Below are 15504 nucleotides of genomic sequence, written 5' to 3' on the forward strand. Positions count from 1 at the left end.
GAAAAGCCCCACTCCAGGAAATGCTAAAGAGGGTTTTCCAACCAGATAAAAAAAACAAAACACAACAAAACCACAAGTAAAAGCTCCACCAAGAACACAATCAAACCAAATTTAAACTGTGACAACAAAAGCAGAAAAAAAGGGGAAAGGACGGAGATTAATAGTAGTAAAGAACGATGGAGTGGAGAAACACTCATGAGATAGTGTACTACAATGAACATGGTAGGTACCCTTTTCATTACTTAATGGTAACCACCCTTGAAAAAACCACCACAGAAGTACAAGCTTTAAAAAGATAGCAACAGAGGAAAGAAGTATGGAATACAACCAAACAAAAACAAATGATAAAAAAACAAAGGAGAATAATAAAACAAGATACAAAACTAACAGAAAGCAATTTAAGATATAGCAATAGGGAACCTACAAGTGTCAATAATTACACTAAATGTAAACAGATTAAATTCATCAATAAAAAGACACAGAGTAGCAGAATGGACTACAAAGAAAATCCAACTGTATGCTACCTATAAGAAACACATCTTAGCAACAAGGATAAAAACAAATTTAAAGTGAATGGCTGGAAAACAATACACCAAGCAAATAACATCCAAAAAAAGCAGGTGTAACAATACTCATATCTAATAATGCTGACTACAAGACAGCAAAAGTACTCAGAGACAAAAATGGTCATTTCATAATGATTAAGGGAACACTGAATCAAGGAGACATAACAATTCTTAATATACATGCACCAAACCAAGGAGCACCAAAATATATAAGACAGCTACTTATTGACCTAAAAAACAAAAACTGACAAAAATACAATCATACTTGGAGACCTCAATATGTTGCTGATGGCTCTAGATCATTCATCCAAACAGAAAATCAATAAAGATATATATGCCTTAAAGAAAACACTAGAGCACCTGGATATAATAGACATCTACAGGACATTTCATCCCAAAGCAATAGAGTATATATTTTTCTCCAGTGTACATGGATCATTCTCAAGAATTTACCATATGTTGGGCCACAAAAATAACATTATCAAATTCAGAAAAATCAAAATTGTACCAATCATATTTTCTGATCATAAAGCCTTGAAACTAGAATTCAACTGGAGAAATTTTTCCTATGCAAAAAAGAGGAAAAAAAGCCCACAAAAATGTGGAAACTAAACAACATACTTTCAAGAAATCAATGGGTCAAAGAAGAAATAAGCATAGAGATCAAAGGATATATACAGACAAATGAAAATGACAATACGACATATCAGAATCTTTGGGATGCAGCAAAAGCAGTAATAAGAGGGAAGTTTCTATCACTTCAGGCCTATGGACAATCAAGAGAGATCCCAAGTAAACCACTTAACCTCACACCTTAAGGAACTAAAATAGAAGAACAAAACAACCCAAAACCAGCTGAAGCAAGGAAATAATAAAAGTCAGAGCAGAAATAAATGAAATAGAGAACAGAAAAACTATAGAAAAAATTAATAAAACAAGAAGCTGGTTCTTTGAAAAGATCAACAAAATTGACAAATCCTTGGCTAAACTCACCAAGGAAAAAAGAGAAAGGACTCATATAAACAAAATCCAAAATGAAAGAGGAGAAATCACCACAGACATTATAGATATACAAAGAATTAGTGTAAAATACTATGAAAAACTATATGCCACCAAATTCAAAAATCTAGGAGAAATGGATAAATTCCTAGAACAATACAACCTTCCTAGACTGAGTCATGAAAAAGCAGAAAGCCTAAACAGACCAATTAGCAGGAAGGAAATAGAAAAAACTATTAAACACCTCCCCAAAAATAAAAGTCTAGGCCCAGACAGTTACACTAGTGAATTCTATCAAACATTCAAAGAAGCCTTGATTCCTATTCTCCTCAAAGTCTTCCAAAAAATTGAAGAAGAAGCAATATTTCCAAACACATTTTATGAGTCCAACATAACCCTCATACCAAAACCTGGCAAGGACAGCACAAAAAAAGAAAACTACAGACCAATATCTCTAATGAATACAGATGCTAAAATACTAAACAAAATACTAGCAAATCAAATACAATAACATATTAAAAAAATAATACATCATGATCAAGCGGGATTCATCACAGAATCTCAAGGATGGTTCAACATACATAAAACAGTTAATATAATACACCGTATCAATAAAACAAAGAACAAAAACCACATGATCTTATCAATAGATGCACAGAAGGCATTCAATAAAATACAACAAAACTTTAAGACACTCAACAAAATAGGTATAGAAGAAAAATATCTCAAAATGATAAAAGCCATATATAATAAACCATCAGCTAACATCATATTAAATGGCATAAAACTGAGGACTTTCCCCCTTAAGTCAGGAATAATACAGGATTGTCCACTCTCTCCACTCTTATTTAATGTGGTGCTAGAAGTTCTAGCCAGAGCAATCAGACAAGATAAAAAATAAAAGTCATCCATATCAAAAGAAAAAGAAAAGGTATCACTTTTTGCAGATGATATGATCTTATACATTGAAAAGTCCAAAGACTCCACCAAAAGATTACTAGAAACAATAAACCAATACAGTAAGGTCGCAGGATACAAAATTAATATGCAAAAGTCCATAGCCTTTCTATATGCCAACAATGAAACATTAGAAACTGAACTCAAAAAAATATTTCGCTTCACGATTGCAAAAAAAAAAAAAAAAAAAATACCTAGGAATAAACATAACAAATAATGTAAAGGACCTATATAATGAAAACTACAAAGCATTGTTAAGGGAAACCTAAAAAGATACAATGAGATGGAAAAATATTTCTTTTTCTTGGATAGGAAGAATAAATATAATCAAAATGGCCATACTACCCAAAGCTATATACAGATTTAATGTAATCCCATCAAAATTTCAATGACATTTTTTAAAGAAATGGAACAAAAATCATCAGATTTATATGGAACTATAAAAACCCCCGAATAGCCAAAGCAATCCTAAGGAAAAAGAATGAAGCTGGGGGTATTACAATACCTGACTTCAAACTATATTATAGAGCTATGACAATCAAAACAGCATGGTATTGGCAGAAAAATAGAAACTCAGATCAATGGTGCAGAATAGAAAGTCCAGAAATAAAACCACATATATATGGTCAAATAATTTTCGATAAAGGAGCCAACAACACACAATGGAGAAAAGAGAGCCTCTTCAACAAATGATGCTGGGAAAACTGAAAAGCCACATGCAAAAGAATGAAACTCGACTACAGTTTGTCCTCTTGTACTAAAATTAATTCAAAATGGATCAAAGACCTAAATATAAGACCTGAATCAATAAAGTACATAGAAGAAGATATAGGTTCTAAACTCATGGTCCTTGGTTTTAAAGAGCATTTTATGAATTTGATTCCAAAGGCAAGAGAAGTGAAGGCAAAGATAAATGAATGGGACTACATCAGACTAAGAAGATTTTGCTCAGCAAGAGAAACTGACAACAAAATAAACAGACAGCCAACTAAATGGGAAATGATATTTTCAAACAACAGCTCAGATAAGGGCTTAATATCCAAAATATACAAAGAACTCATAAAACTCAACAACAAACAAACAAAAAAACCCAATAAAAAAAAGGGAAGAGGACATGAGCAGACACTTCTTTCAGGAAGAAATACAAATGGCCAACAGATATATGAAAAGATGCTCATCTTCATTAGTTATTAGAGAAATTCAAATCAAAACTACAATGAGATACCATCTCACACCTGTTAGATTAGCAACAAGACAGGTAATAGCAAATGTTGGAGAGGCTGTGGAGAAAAAGAAACCCTCATTCACTGTTGGTGGGAATGTAAAGTAGTACATCCATTATGGAAGAAAGTATGGTGGTTCCTCAAAAAACTGAAAATAGAACTACCTTATGACCCAGCAATCCCTCTACTGGGTATATACCCCCAAAACTCAGAAACATTGATACATAAAGACACATGTAGTCTCATGTTCATTGCAGCATTGTTCACAGTGGCCAAGACATGGAAACAACCAAAAAGCCCTGCAATAGATGACTGGATAAAGAAGATGTGGCACATATACACTATGGAATACTACTCAGCCATAAGAAATGATGACATCAGATCATTTACAACAAAATGGTTGGATCTTGATAATATTATACAGAGTGAAATAAGTAAATCAGAAAAAAACAAGAACTGCATGATTCCATTCATAGGTGGGACATAAAAATGAGACTAAGAGACATGGACAAGAGTGTGGTGGTTACGGGGGGTGGGGGATGGAGGAGAGGGTGGGAGAGGGGAAGGGGGAAGGGCAGGGGCAAAAAGAAAACTATATAGAAGGTGACGGAGGACAATCTGACTTTGGGTGATGGGTATGCAACATGACAAGATAACCTGGACATGTTTTCTTTGAACATATGTACCCTGATTTATTGATGTCACTCCATTAAATTTAATAAAAATTTATTTAAAAAAAAAACTAATAACACAAACTCTAACTTTAAAGTCAAAATATAAACTAATCTTACTTCTAAAGCTAATCTTATTTGTAACCTTAACCCAACCCTAACATAGTAACCTTGACTTTGAAAACAATGTGAAACACTCTGCAGGTATCTTTTAAACTAATAGGTTTTCATTATATGTGAAGTCATAAACATTCATGCTTATTTAATAGAAATTTCCCTCAGCAGTTGTAGGTTTGTTGAAAAGAGTTTGGAAGACTCCAATTTGGTAAGAATTTTAAAAATGAAGTGGTTACTGGGAGAGGAGGTAGAAGTAGGGGTCGGAGGAAGGGAGTAAAGAGGGACAAATATAAGATGATGGAAAATGTTTTTACTTTGGGTGATGGCACCCAAATAGTCAACAGTTCAAATGCTATAAAAATGTTTACCTGAAACCTATGTATTTTTATTGATCAATGTCACCCCTTTAAATTTAATTATCTAAATAATTTTTTTAAAAGAGAAAAAAATAGGGTTTTTTTTAAAAATAGCATATAGTTTCAAGAGGTTTCCACTATTTTCTAAGGTGGCAGATTTTGTTCCCCTTTCCCCCCAAAATTAAAATTTATTTTCTATAGGAGAGATAGGGGTTGCATCTTAGAATTTCAACAATAGCTGCTTTGCCCTTTTCTTAACCAGTACAACAGAGCATGTTTCTCAGTGATTTTTCATATGATTGCCTATAAAGTTTGTGAGGAAAAACAAGAATTCAGATGTTCTTCTATATCTGTAAGTATCCAGGACTTCAATTTTTCATGCTATTCTATACTGAGCCATTAGTAATTTGTTTAAGAAAATGCAGCTGTATTATCTTATTAACTCATGTATTCTCAAATGCATCTACCATCATAAATTAATGCTTGGGAACACTTGTTCCTTGCTGGTACCTATCTGTCCCTCCTTAGGGTCCAGGTCTGTTCTTTAATGTTTATATTAGGTGTTCTGACTGTTGTAGCAAGTTACCTCAACTTAGTGATTTAAACAACACCATCTATTTTTTTTTTATAGTGTGTAGGCCTGAGGTTTGACACAGGTCTTCCTGGACTAGAGCCAGTGTGTAGCCAGGGCTGCTTCCTTTCTGTGGGCACTGTGTAAGATTTCTTCCCTTGTCTTTTTTTCAGTTTCCAGAGGATGCACTTAGTCCTTTATCTTGAGAGTTAATGAAGGTGAGCTGAGTTCTTCTTATAGTACATCAATCTTCGGTCTCCCTTTCTCACTTTCATGGACCGTTGTGGCTGCCTCTGACCTATCCATATAATTCTAAATAATATCCTGTCTTAAATCTTAAATCTTTTTTTTTAAAGATTTTATTTTTATTTATTTATTCATTTTTAGAGAGGAGAGAGAGAGGGAGAGAGAGAGACAGGGAGAGAGAAGGGGGGAGGAGCTGGAAGCATCAACTCCCATATGTGCCTTGACCAGGCAAGCCCAGGGTTTCAAACCGGTGAACTCAGCATTTCCAGGTCGACGCTTTATCCACTGTGCCACCACAGGTCAGGCCTTAAATCTTAAATCTTAATCCAGTAGATTAGCAACCTCAATTCTCCATTTCAATGTAGCATAACATAACCGTTGGTTCTAGGATTAAGAGATGGACATCTTTAGAAGGACTATTATTATAACTATTGTAATAAGGTGCCGAGGAATTGAAAAAAATAATATTTTAGAAGAAAGAGTCAGGTTTCTTGCCCCCTTTTTTTCTGTGGAGAATGGAGGGAGAAGAATGTGGAACTTTCTGGCTTACAAGAACATACTATATACTGAGATAAGAAACCCCCTTTTACTAAGAGGCTTAAAAGGCATTTTATGACTTAGGCCAAGCATTCAGAGAGATTTTGTAAATATAATTTTTATACTTGTGTGTGATTTACACCAGCTTAAAATGGCCAATCACATTTATGCTTAGAAAGGGCTATTATATTGTAAATAAAAATGTTTTAGTACTAGGTTTTGAATGGAAGGAGAAAGGAGACTTGGATCTCTCCCTTCCCCACACCTGTGAGGAAGAAGATAAACAGCCAGCCAGGAATGCAGGAGAGGGAAGAGAGATTTAAATAGCCCTTTCCTCTCCCCTCTCTTTCTCCTTAATGGGTGATTTACAGATGCTTATCCTCTGACATCATGTAAGCTCCCTCTGGTTCCCCTCAACCTATATGTGATCAAGTGTATATAACTAGCCTCAGAGCTATATTCGAGGCTACATGATTTGGGTCAGCTATACCCCATGTAAGTCATATGTAGCCAGCTTATTAATAAATCTCTTCGTAAAAATTTTATATTCTGCCTTGGTGTCTCTACGTAACCTGTGGAATTATAAAGTACGCTACTTTATAACACTATCACAACCTGTCCTCTGGCTTCAAAAGATTCATGTCTGTCCACATACAAAATACATTCATGTCATTTCAAGGTCTCTGAAATCTTCAAAACATTACACTGTATGGACTCAGTCCTATGAGAGTCTAAGAAAATTAATCATTTTGCATTTTCTAGCTGTTTTTAATTTATGCAATGATTTCCATTTTGGAAAAAAGTAAAATATAAAATAGGTTTATGAAATGGCTAATAATGAATTCATATGTAAACAAGAAGTTGATCTAAAATACTGGTAAGTAATTTGCTAACTACTTTTGATTTTGTTACATTTGATGTTAAAGCAGTGAATATATTTTGATATGAAGTATATCTGCTTCCTACATATGCAATGAGTTTGGTAACATCTCAGTTCTCCTTTTTTATGTCAGTCTCACCGGATGTGGGGACAGGATATTCAAAACTGTGTCTAAGATGTCAGACATCAAGGTATTTCTAAAATACACCTTTCAGCTTCATGTAAATAAATATCTGTTATTTTTTCAAAATATTTACACTTTTTAGGCATTTGAAATTATATTCATGTATTAAGTAATACATCCCATGCAGAATTTGATGTTATTTAGGTAATACTAGATTACACAACTGTTCATGTTTCATTTTTTTTAGTCAATATACAAAGGTTTTCATAAAATACCACCAAGCACCTTAAAGTACACATTAATGAAAAATATTTTGCCTGCTGTCCACGCCAGGGAATTTGATGTATAGAATATCTTACCTGAATATTATTATGCACCACAATCATAATTCATTTGAATTGAGTGAAAATAGAAAGGATAGTAAAATTCTTGGAGCATGAGAAAAAGGGAAGGTTATCAAAAAAAAACTTTAACAAAAATGACATTAGTCAAATATACGAGGTTTAATGGCATTCAGCTTATATTTCTGTACTTATACTATTGTATCTGAAACTGATAAATTCTAAAGAATGCATTCACAAACTGCTAACCAGGAACATAAATTTATTCCTGTATTATCCACGAAGTACAGTATATCACAGTAATCTATCAGTATAAAAATGATATATAAGAAATCCAGGAAGAATATATCCAGGCCAGATCTCAATCTTTGTTCTGTGGATATACTAAAAACACAATTAGTCTCTCTCATTTTGTTCTTCAGCCCCAAACTGTAATATTAGTGAGGACCATATTTCACGTGGATAGAACAAATAGTACTATATGGGGAAGGCTCTTTACATAGCACAATTTTCTTTATAGTTTGTACTGTATGAAATAAATTGTCAGTATTCTAAAGCTACATGATGTCACATTATCATAATTTTCTGTTTGATATTCCAATCCAGGCGTCCCCAAACTATGGCCCCCTGAGGCCATTTATCCGGCCCCCGCCGCACTTCCAGAAGGGGCACCTCTTTCATTGGTGGTCAGTGAGAGGAGCTCTGTATGTGGTAGCCCTCCAACAGCCTGAGGGACAGTGAACTGCCCCCTGTGTAAAAAGTTTGGGGACCCCTATTCCAATCAAACACTAAGATCAAGAAAGAAAAGTTTCCTGCTTAAAGTAGAAAGAATTATAATTATATAATCTCAACTATGGACTTTGTTGAAAACAATTTATGGTATTACAATACTTTTAAGACCAATAGCATATTTGATTGCCAAATCATGTTAACACTTTATATAATCTAGTGTTGTGATGAAATCCAGACATGTATATCTTATGTCAGTTGCAAAAACTTTTTTTATTTTATCCCAAATGCTTAATTTCTTCCTGGACCATTCTGAGAAGGCAAAAGATTATAATACAATATATTGATAAGAATTTAATTTTCTGCCTGTTTTTTTTAATCAATGGTAATTACTTAGAATTTTACCCTAAGGATCCTAATAAAATTGAATAAGAAACCCTGTAATTTAATGGTCCACAAGAAATGGTCTCTGGTTTAATTCATTTATAAATTCCCTTAGAAAGAAAATTACTCATACCACTTATTGGCATTCTTCTTTATAACTTTTTTTTTTAGATTTTATTTATCATTTTTAGAGAGAGAAGAAAGAAAGAGAAGGGGAGAAGAGAAGGGAGCATCAACTCCCATATGTACGTTGACCAGGCAAGCCCAGGGTTCCGAACAGATGACATCAGCATTCTAGGTCGATGATTTTTTTATCCACTGCGCCACCAGCGGTCAGGCAATTGACTGACATTCTTATATCCAACATCCAAGGATAGGTGGACCCTGTTTACTTTGCAATGCATGTCACAACATGATTTTTAAAATATGTGTTCATATGGCACTTTTCTTTCACTGCCTGGCTTATTTCACTTTAGCATGTTCTATCCATGCTGTTTCAAAATGTAAGATTTCTTTCTTTTTATAAAAAATTGCATAGAATTCCATTGTGTAAATAAATGTACCACCTTCATTTCAGGTGTTTCCAAATTTTGGCTATTGTAAATAGTGCTGCAGTGAACAATGGCAATATATATTAATTCCAATTAGTGTTTTGGGTTTCTTTGGATAAAATCCCAGAATTAGAATTGCTGAGTCATAAGACAGTTCCATTTTTAAATGTTTGAGTAACTCCATACTGCTTTCCACAGCGGCTGTGCCAATCTTCATTTTCACTTTACACTACACGAGGGTTCCCTTGTGTAGTGGCAATATGGTAGTTCTATTTGTAATTTTTGAAGAAACTCCTTAATGTTTCCATAATGATTGCATCAGTTTACATTACTATCAACAGTGCATAAAGGTTTCCTTTTCTCTACATCTTCACCAACACTTGATAATTACGTTTCTTATAATAAATAGCTGCTAAGGTTGTAAATTTATATCTTATTGTAATTTGATTTTCATTTTCTTGATAATAAATTATGTTGAGCATCTTTTTATTTATCCATTGGTCAGCTGTATGTCTTCTTTAGAAAATGTATATTTAGTCTGGCCTGTGGTGGCGCAGTGGATAAAGTGTCAACTTCAAATGCTGAGGTCACCGGTTTGAAACCCTGGGCTTGCCTGGTCAAGGTACATATGGGAGTTGATGCTTCCTGCTCCTTCCCCCTTTTCTCTCTGTCTCTTTCTCTGTCTCTTCTCTCTAAAAAAATGAATAAAAAAAAAATTTAAGATTTAGAAGATGGCAGCAGAGTAGGCGGATGCACAGATGGCAAGCTCTCAACACCAAACTGGAATACAAATCAATTTGGGAAAAGTCGGCATGAAAAACCAACACTGAACTGCAGGAACAGCTCTCAAAACCAAGGAGCAAAGAGGAAGCCACAATAATCCTGGTAAGGAGTGCCTGAGTCTCCTCTGCTTGCAGGAACGGAGGGGGGGAGGGTGAGGCTGAGAGCCCGGAGAGGATTTCACAGAGGAAAAAGAGCAGAAACTGCTGCTCACAGCCACTTACCTGACGACCAGGGAGCAAGGTGGGTTGAAAAGACCAGCTTATCTCCCAAGTGGAAAGGACAAGGAGAGGGACAGACTGTGAGGGGATAAGGTATGCAATAAATGAAATAAAAAAGCTGACTCATTCGTGCTGGAGGTGGCCATAGCTGGGGGAGGGACTGAACCTTTCACAAAACAGAGCTGAAGTGCTTCCGGATCAGAGATCTCCGGACATCATTCCAGCTCCAATCAGGGCAACAAGACACAGCTGAAAACAAGAAGTGGGAAGGAGGGGCAGTAACTCAGGTCTCCATGGAGATCTGAGATACACCTCCCCCTACTGAAGCTGAGAAAAAACCCTGCCCCCAGTGAGATTAGTTGGTGGAAGAGACCTTCAGCATCTCAGGTTACACCCACAGCATTCCTGGTTACAGTTTCAAGGAAGCCCCCTGCTGAGATCAGTTAACAAGACTATCACCTGTTAAGAAAACAAACAAATCAAGACTTCAAAGCTGCCCAAATCCGAAAGTGGATTACAAATAATAGCTGATACCAACCCAAGAAGACCTAGAAATAACACAACTGAAAACTGGAGGCAGACAACACCAAGCCTAGACTCAACCAACTCTACAAATAAAACACCATGATGAGAAGACAAAGGACTGCAACCCAAATGAAACCATAAGAGACACCTCTGAGAGATGAGCTGAGTGATATGGAAATAATCAAACTTCCAGATGCGGAGTTCAAAATAATGATTGTAAGGATGCTTAGGGATTTTAGAACAACAATGGAGGGGCAGTTTGAAAACCTAAATAAAGAAATAGCAAGTATAAAAAAGGATATTGAAATATTAAAAAAGAATCAGTCAGAGATGACAAATACAATATCAGAAATGAAGACCACAATGGAAGGAATTAAAAACAGGATGGATACAGCTGAGGATCGAATCAGCGAGATGGAGGACAACTGGAATGAAGGCATGAAAGCAGAGAAGAAAAGAGAAAAGAGACTCAAAAAGTCAGAGGAAACACTTAGAGAGCTCTGTGATAACATGAAGAGAAATAACATCCACATCATAGGGGTTCCTGAAGAAGAAGAAAAAGAACAAGGGATAGAGACATTGTTCAATCATATCATAACTGAAAACTTCCCTAAATTAATGCAAGAGAAAGTCTCACAAGTCCAAGAAGCACAGAGAACTCCATTAAAGAGAAACCCAAAGAAACCTACACAAAGACACATCATAATTAAAATACCAAAGCTAAGCGATAAAGAGAAAATATTAAAAGCTGCAAGAGAAACAAAAGTTATCACCTACAAAGGAGCCCCCATAAGGATGACATCCGACTTCTCAACAGAAACACTTGAGGCCAGAAGGGAATGGCAAGAAATATTCAAAGTAATGCAGAAGAAGAACCTACAACCAAGACTCCTTTATCCAGCAAGGCTATTTAAAATCGAAGGAGAAATAAAAAGCTTCCCAGACAAAAAACAACTCAAGGAATTCATTACAACCAAACCAACACTGCATGAAATGTTAAGGGGCCTGTTGTAAACAGATCAAAGTTGGAAAAGAATATAGCAAAAAAAGGAATACACCTTTAAAAAAGAAAATGGCAATAAACAACTACATATCAATAATAACCTTAAATGTAAATGGATTAAATGATCCAATCAAAAGACATAGGGTAGCTGCGTGGATAAGAAAAGAGGATCCATACATATGTTGTCTACAAGAGACACACCTTAGAACAAAAGACACACATAGATTGAAGGTAAAAGGATAGAAAAAAACATTTCATGCAAACAGAAATGAAAAAAAAGCTGGGGTAGCAATACTTATATCAGACAAATTGGACTTTAAAACAAAGGATATAGTAAGAGATAAAGAAGGCCACTACATAATGATAAAGGGAGTAATCCAACAGGAAGATATAACTATTATAAATATCTATGCACCTAATATACGAGCACCCAAATATATAAAACAGACTTTGATGGATTTAAAGGGCGAGATCAACAGCAATACTATAATAGTAGGGGATTTCAATACCCCACTAACATCACTAGATAGATCCTCAAGAAAGAAAATTAACAAAGAAACAGCAGACTTATTGGAAACACTAGATCAACTCGATTTAATAGATATCTTCAGAACCTTTCACCCTAAAGCAGCAGAATATACATTCTTTTCAAGTGCTCATGGTACATTCTCTAGGATAGACCACATGTTAGGGCACAAAAGTGCTCTCAACAAATTTAAGAAGACTGAAATCATATCAAGCACTTTCTCCGATCACAACGGCATGAAACTAGAAATGAATCACAGCAGAAAAGCTGAAAAATTCTCAAACACATGGAAATTAAATAGCAGGGTGTTAAATAATGAATGGATTAAGAATGAGATCAAAGAAGAAATAAAAAAATTCCTAGAAACGAATGACAATGAGCATACAACAACTCAAAATTTATGGGACACAGCGAAAGCAGTGCTGAGAGGGAAGTTCATAGCACTACAGGCACACTTTCAGAAGCTAGAAAAAGCTCAAATAAACAACTTAACCCTGCATCTAAAAGAATTAGAAAAAGAACAGCAAGTAAAGCCCAAATGTAGTAGAAGGAAGGAAATAATAAAGATCAGAGCAGAAATAAATGACATAGAGGCTAAAGAAACAATACAGAGGATCAATGAAACTAGGAGCTGGTTCTTTGAAAAGGTAAACAAGATTGATGAACCTTTAAGTAGACTCACCAAGAAAAAGAGAGAGAGGACTCAAATAAATAAAATTAGAAATGAGAGAGGAGAAATAACAACTGACACAACAGAAATACAAAATATTGTAAGAAAATAATATGAAAAACTGTATGCCAAAAAACTAGACAACCTAGATGAAATGGACAAATTCCTTGAAACATACAATCTTCCAAAAATCAATCTGGAAGAATCAGAAAACCTAAACAGACCGATTACACCAAATGAGATCGAAACAGTTATCAAAAAACTCCCAACAAAGAAAAGTCCAAGGCCCGATTGTTTCACAACAGAATTCTACCAAATATTCAAAGAAGAACTAACTCCTATCCTTCTCAAATTATTTCAAAAAATTCAAGAGGAAGGAAGACTTCCAAGCTCCTTTTATGAGGCGAGCATAATTCTGATTCCAAAACCAGGCAAAGACAATACAAAGAAAGAAAATTATAGGCCAATATCTCTGATGAATATAGATGCTAAAATCCTCAACAAAATATTAGCAAACTGGATCCAACAATATATGGAAAAAATCATACACCATGATCAAGTGGGATTTATTCTGGGGAGGCAAGGCTGGTACAATATTTGTAAATCAATCAATGTGATTCATCACATAAACAAAAAGAAGGAGAAAAACCATATGATAATTTCAATAGATGCAGAAAAAGCATTTGATAAAATCCAGCACCCATTCAGGATCAAAACTCTCAGCAAAGTGGGAATACAGGGAACATACCTCAACATGATAAAAACCATCTATGAGAAACCCACAGCCAACATCATACTCAATGGGCAAAAATTAAAAGCAATCCCCTTAAGATCAGGAACAAGGCAGGGGTGCCCACTTTCACCACTCTTATTTAACATAGTCCTGGAAGTCCTAGCCACAGAAATCAGACAAGTAGAAGAAATAAAAGGCATTCAAGTTGTAAAAGAAGAAGTAAAACTATCATTATTTGCAGATGATATGATATTGTATATAGAAAACCCTAAAGTCTCAGTCAAAAAACTACTGGACCTGATAAATAAATTCAGCAAAGTGGCAGGATATAAAATCAATACTCAGAAATCAGAAGCATTTTTATACACCAACAATGAACAGTCAGAAAGAGAAATTAAGGAAACAATCCCCTTCACAATTACAACCAAAAAAATAAAGTACCTAGGAGTAAACTTAACCAAGGAGACTAAAGACTTGTACTCGGAAAATTACAAAGCATTGATAAAAGAAATCAAGGAAGATACAAACAAGTGGAAGCATATACCATGCTCATGGTTGGGAAGAATAAACATCATTAAAATGTCTATATTACCCAAAGCAACCTATAAATTCAATGCAATACCAATTAAAATACCAATGACATACTTCAAAGATATAGAACACATATTCCAAAAATTTATATGGAACCAAAAGAGGACACGAATAGCCTCAGCAATCTTAAAAAAGAAGAATAAAGTGGGAGGTATCATACTTCCTGATATCAAGTTATACTACAAGGCCGTTGTACTCAAAACAGCCTGGTACTGGCATAAGAACAGGCATATAGATCAATGGAACAGAACAGAGAACCCAGAAATAAACCCACAGTTCTATGGACAACTGATATTTGACAAAGGAGGTAAAGAAATACAATGGAGTAAAGACAGCCTCTTTAACAATTGGTGTTGGGAAAATTGGACAGCTACCTGCAAAAAAATGAAACTAGATCACCAGCTTACACCACTCACAAAAATAAACTCAAAATGGATAAAAGACTTAAATGTAGGCCGTGAAACCATAAGTATCTTAGAAGAAAACATAGGCAGTAAGCTATCGGACATCTCTCGGAGCAATATATTTGCTGATTTATCTCCATGGGGAAGTGAAATAAAAGACAGGATAAACAAATGGGACTATATCAAACTAAAAAGCTTTTGCACAGCTAAAGACAACAAGAACAGAATAAAAAGACAAACTACACAATGGGAGAACATATTTGACAATACGTCTGATAAGGGGTTAATAACCAAAATTTATAAAGAACTTGTAAAACTCAACACCAGGAAGACAAACAACCCAATCCAAAAATGGGCAAAAGAGATGAATAGACACTTCTCCAAAGAGGACATACAGATGGCCAATAGGCATATGAAAAAATGCTCAACATCATTAATCATTAGAGAAATGCAAATTAAAACCACAATGAGATATCACCTCACACCAGTCAGAATGGCGCTTATCAACAAAACAACACAGAATAAGTGCTGGCGAGGATGTGGAGAAAAGGGACCCCTCCTGCACTGCTGGTGAGAATGCAGACTGGTGCAGCCACTGTGGAAAACAGTATGGAGATTCCTCAAAAATCTGAAAATCGAACTGCCTTATGACCCAGCTATCCCACTTTTAAGAATATACCCCAAGGACACCATAGAACGGCTCGAAAAGGAGAAATGCACCTGCATGTTTGTGGCAGCATTGTTCACAATAGCGAAGATCTGGAAACAACCCAAGTGTCCGTCAGAGGACGAGTGGATT

Source organism: Saccopteryx leptura, chromosome 2 (genome assembly GCF_036850995.1).
Source record: "Saccopteryx leptura isolate mSacLep1 chromosome 2, mSacLep1_pri_phased_curated, whole genome shotgun sequence".
In the NCBI taxonomy this organism is placed as follows: Eukaryota; Metazoa; Chordata; class Mammalia; order Chiroptera; family Emballonuridae; genus Saccopteryx; species Saccopteryx leptura.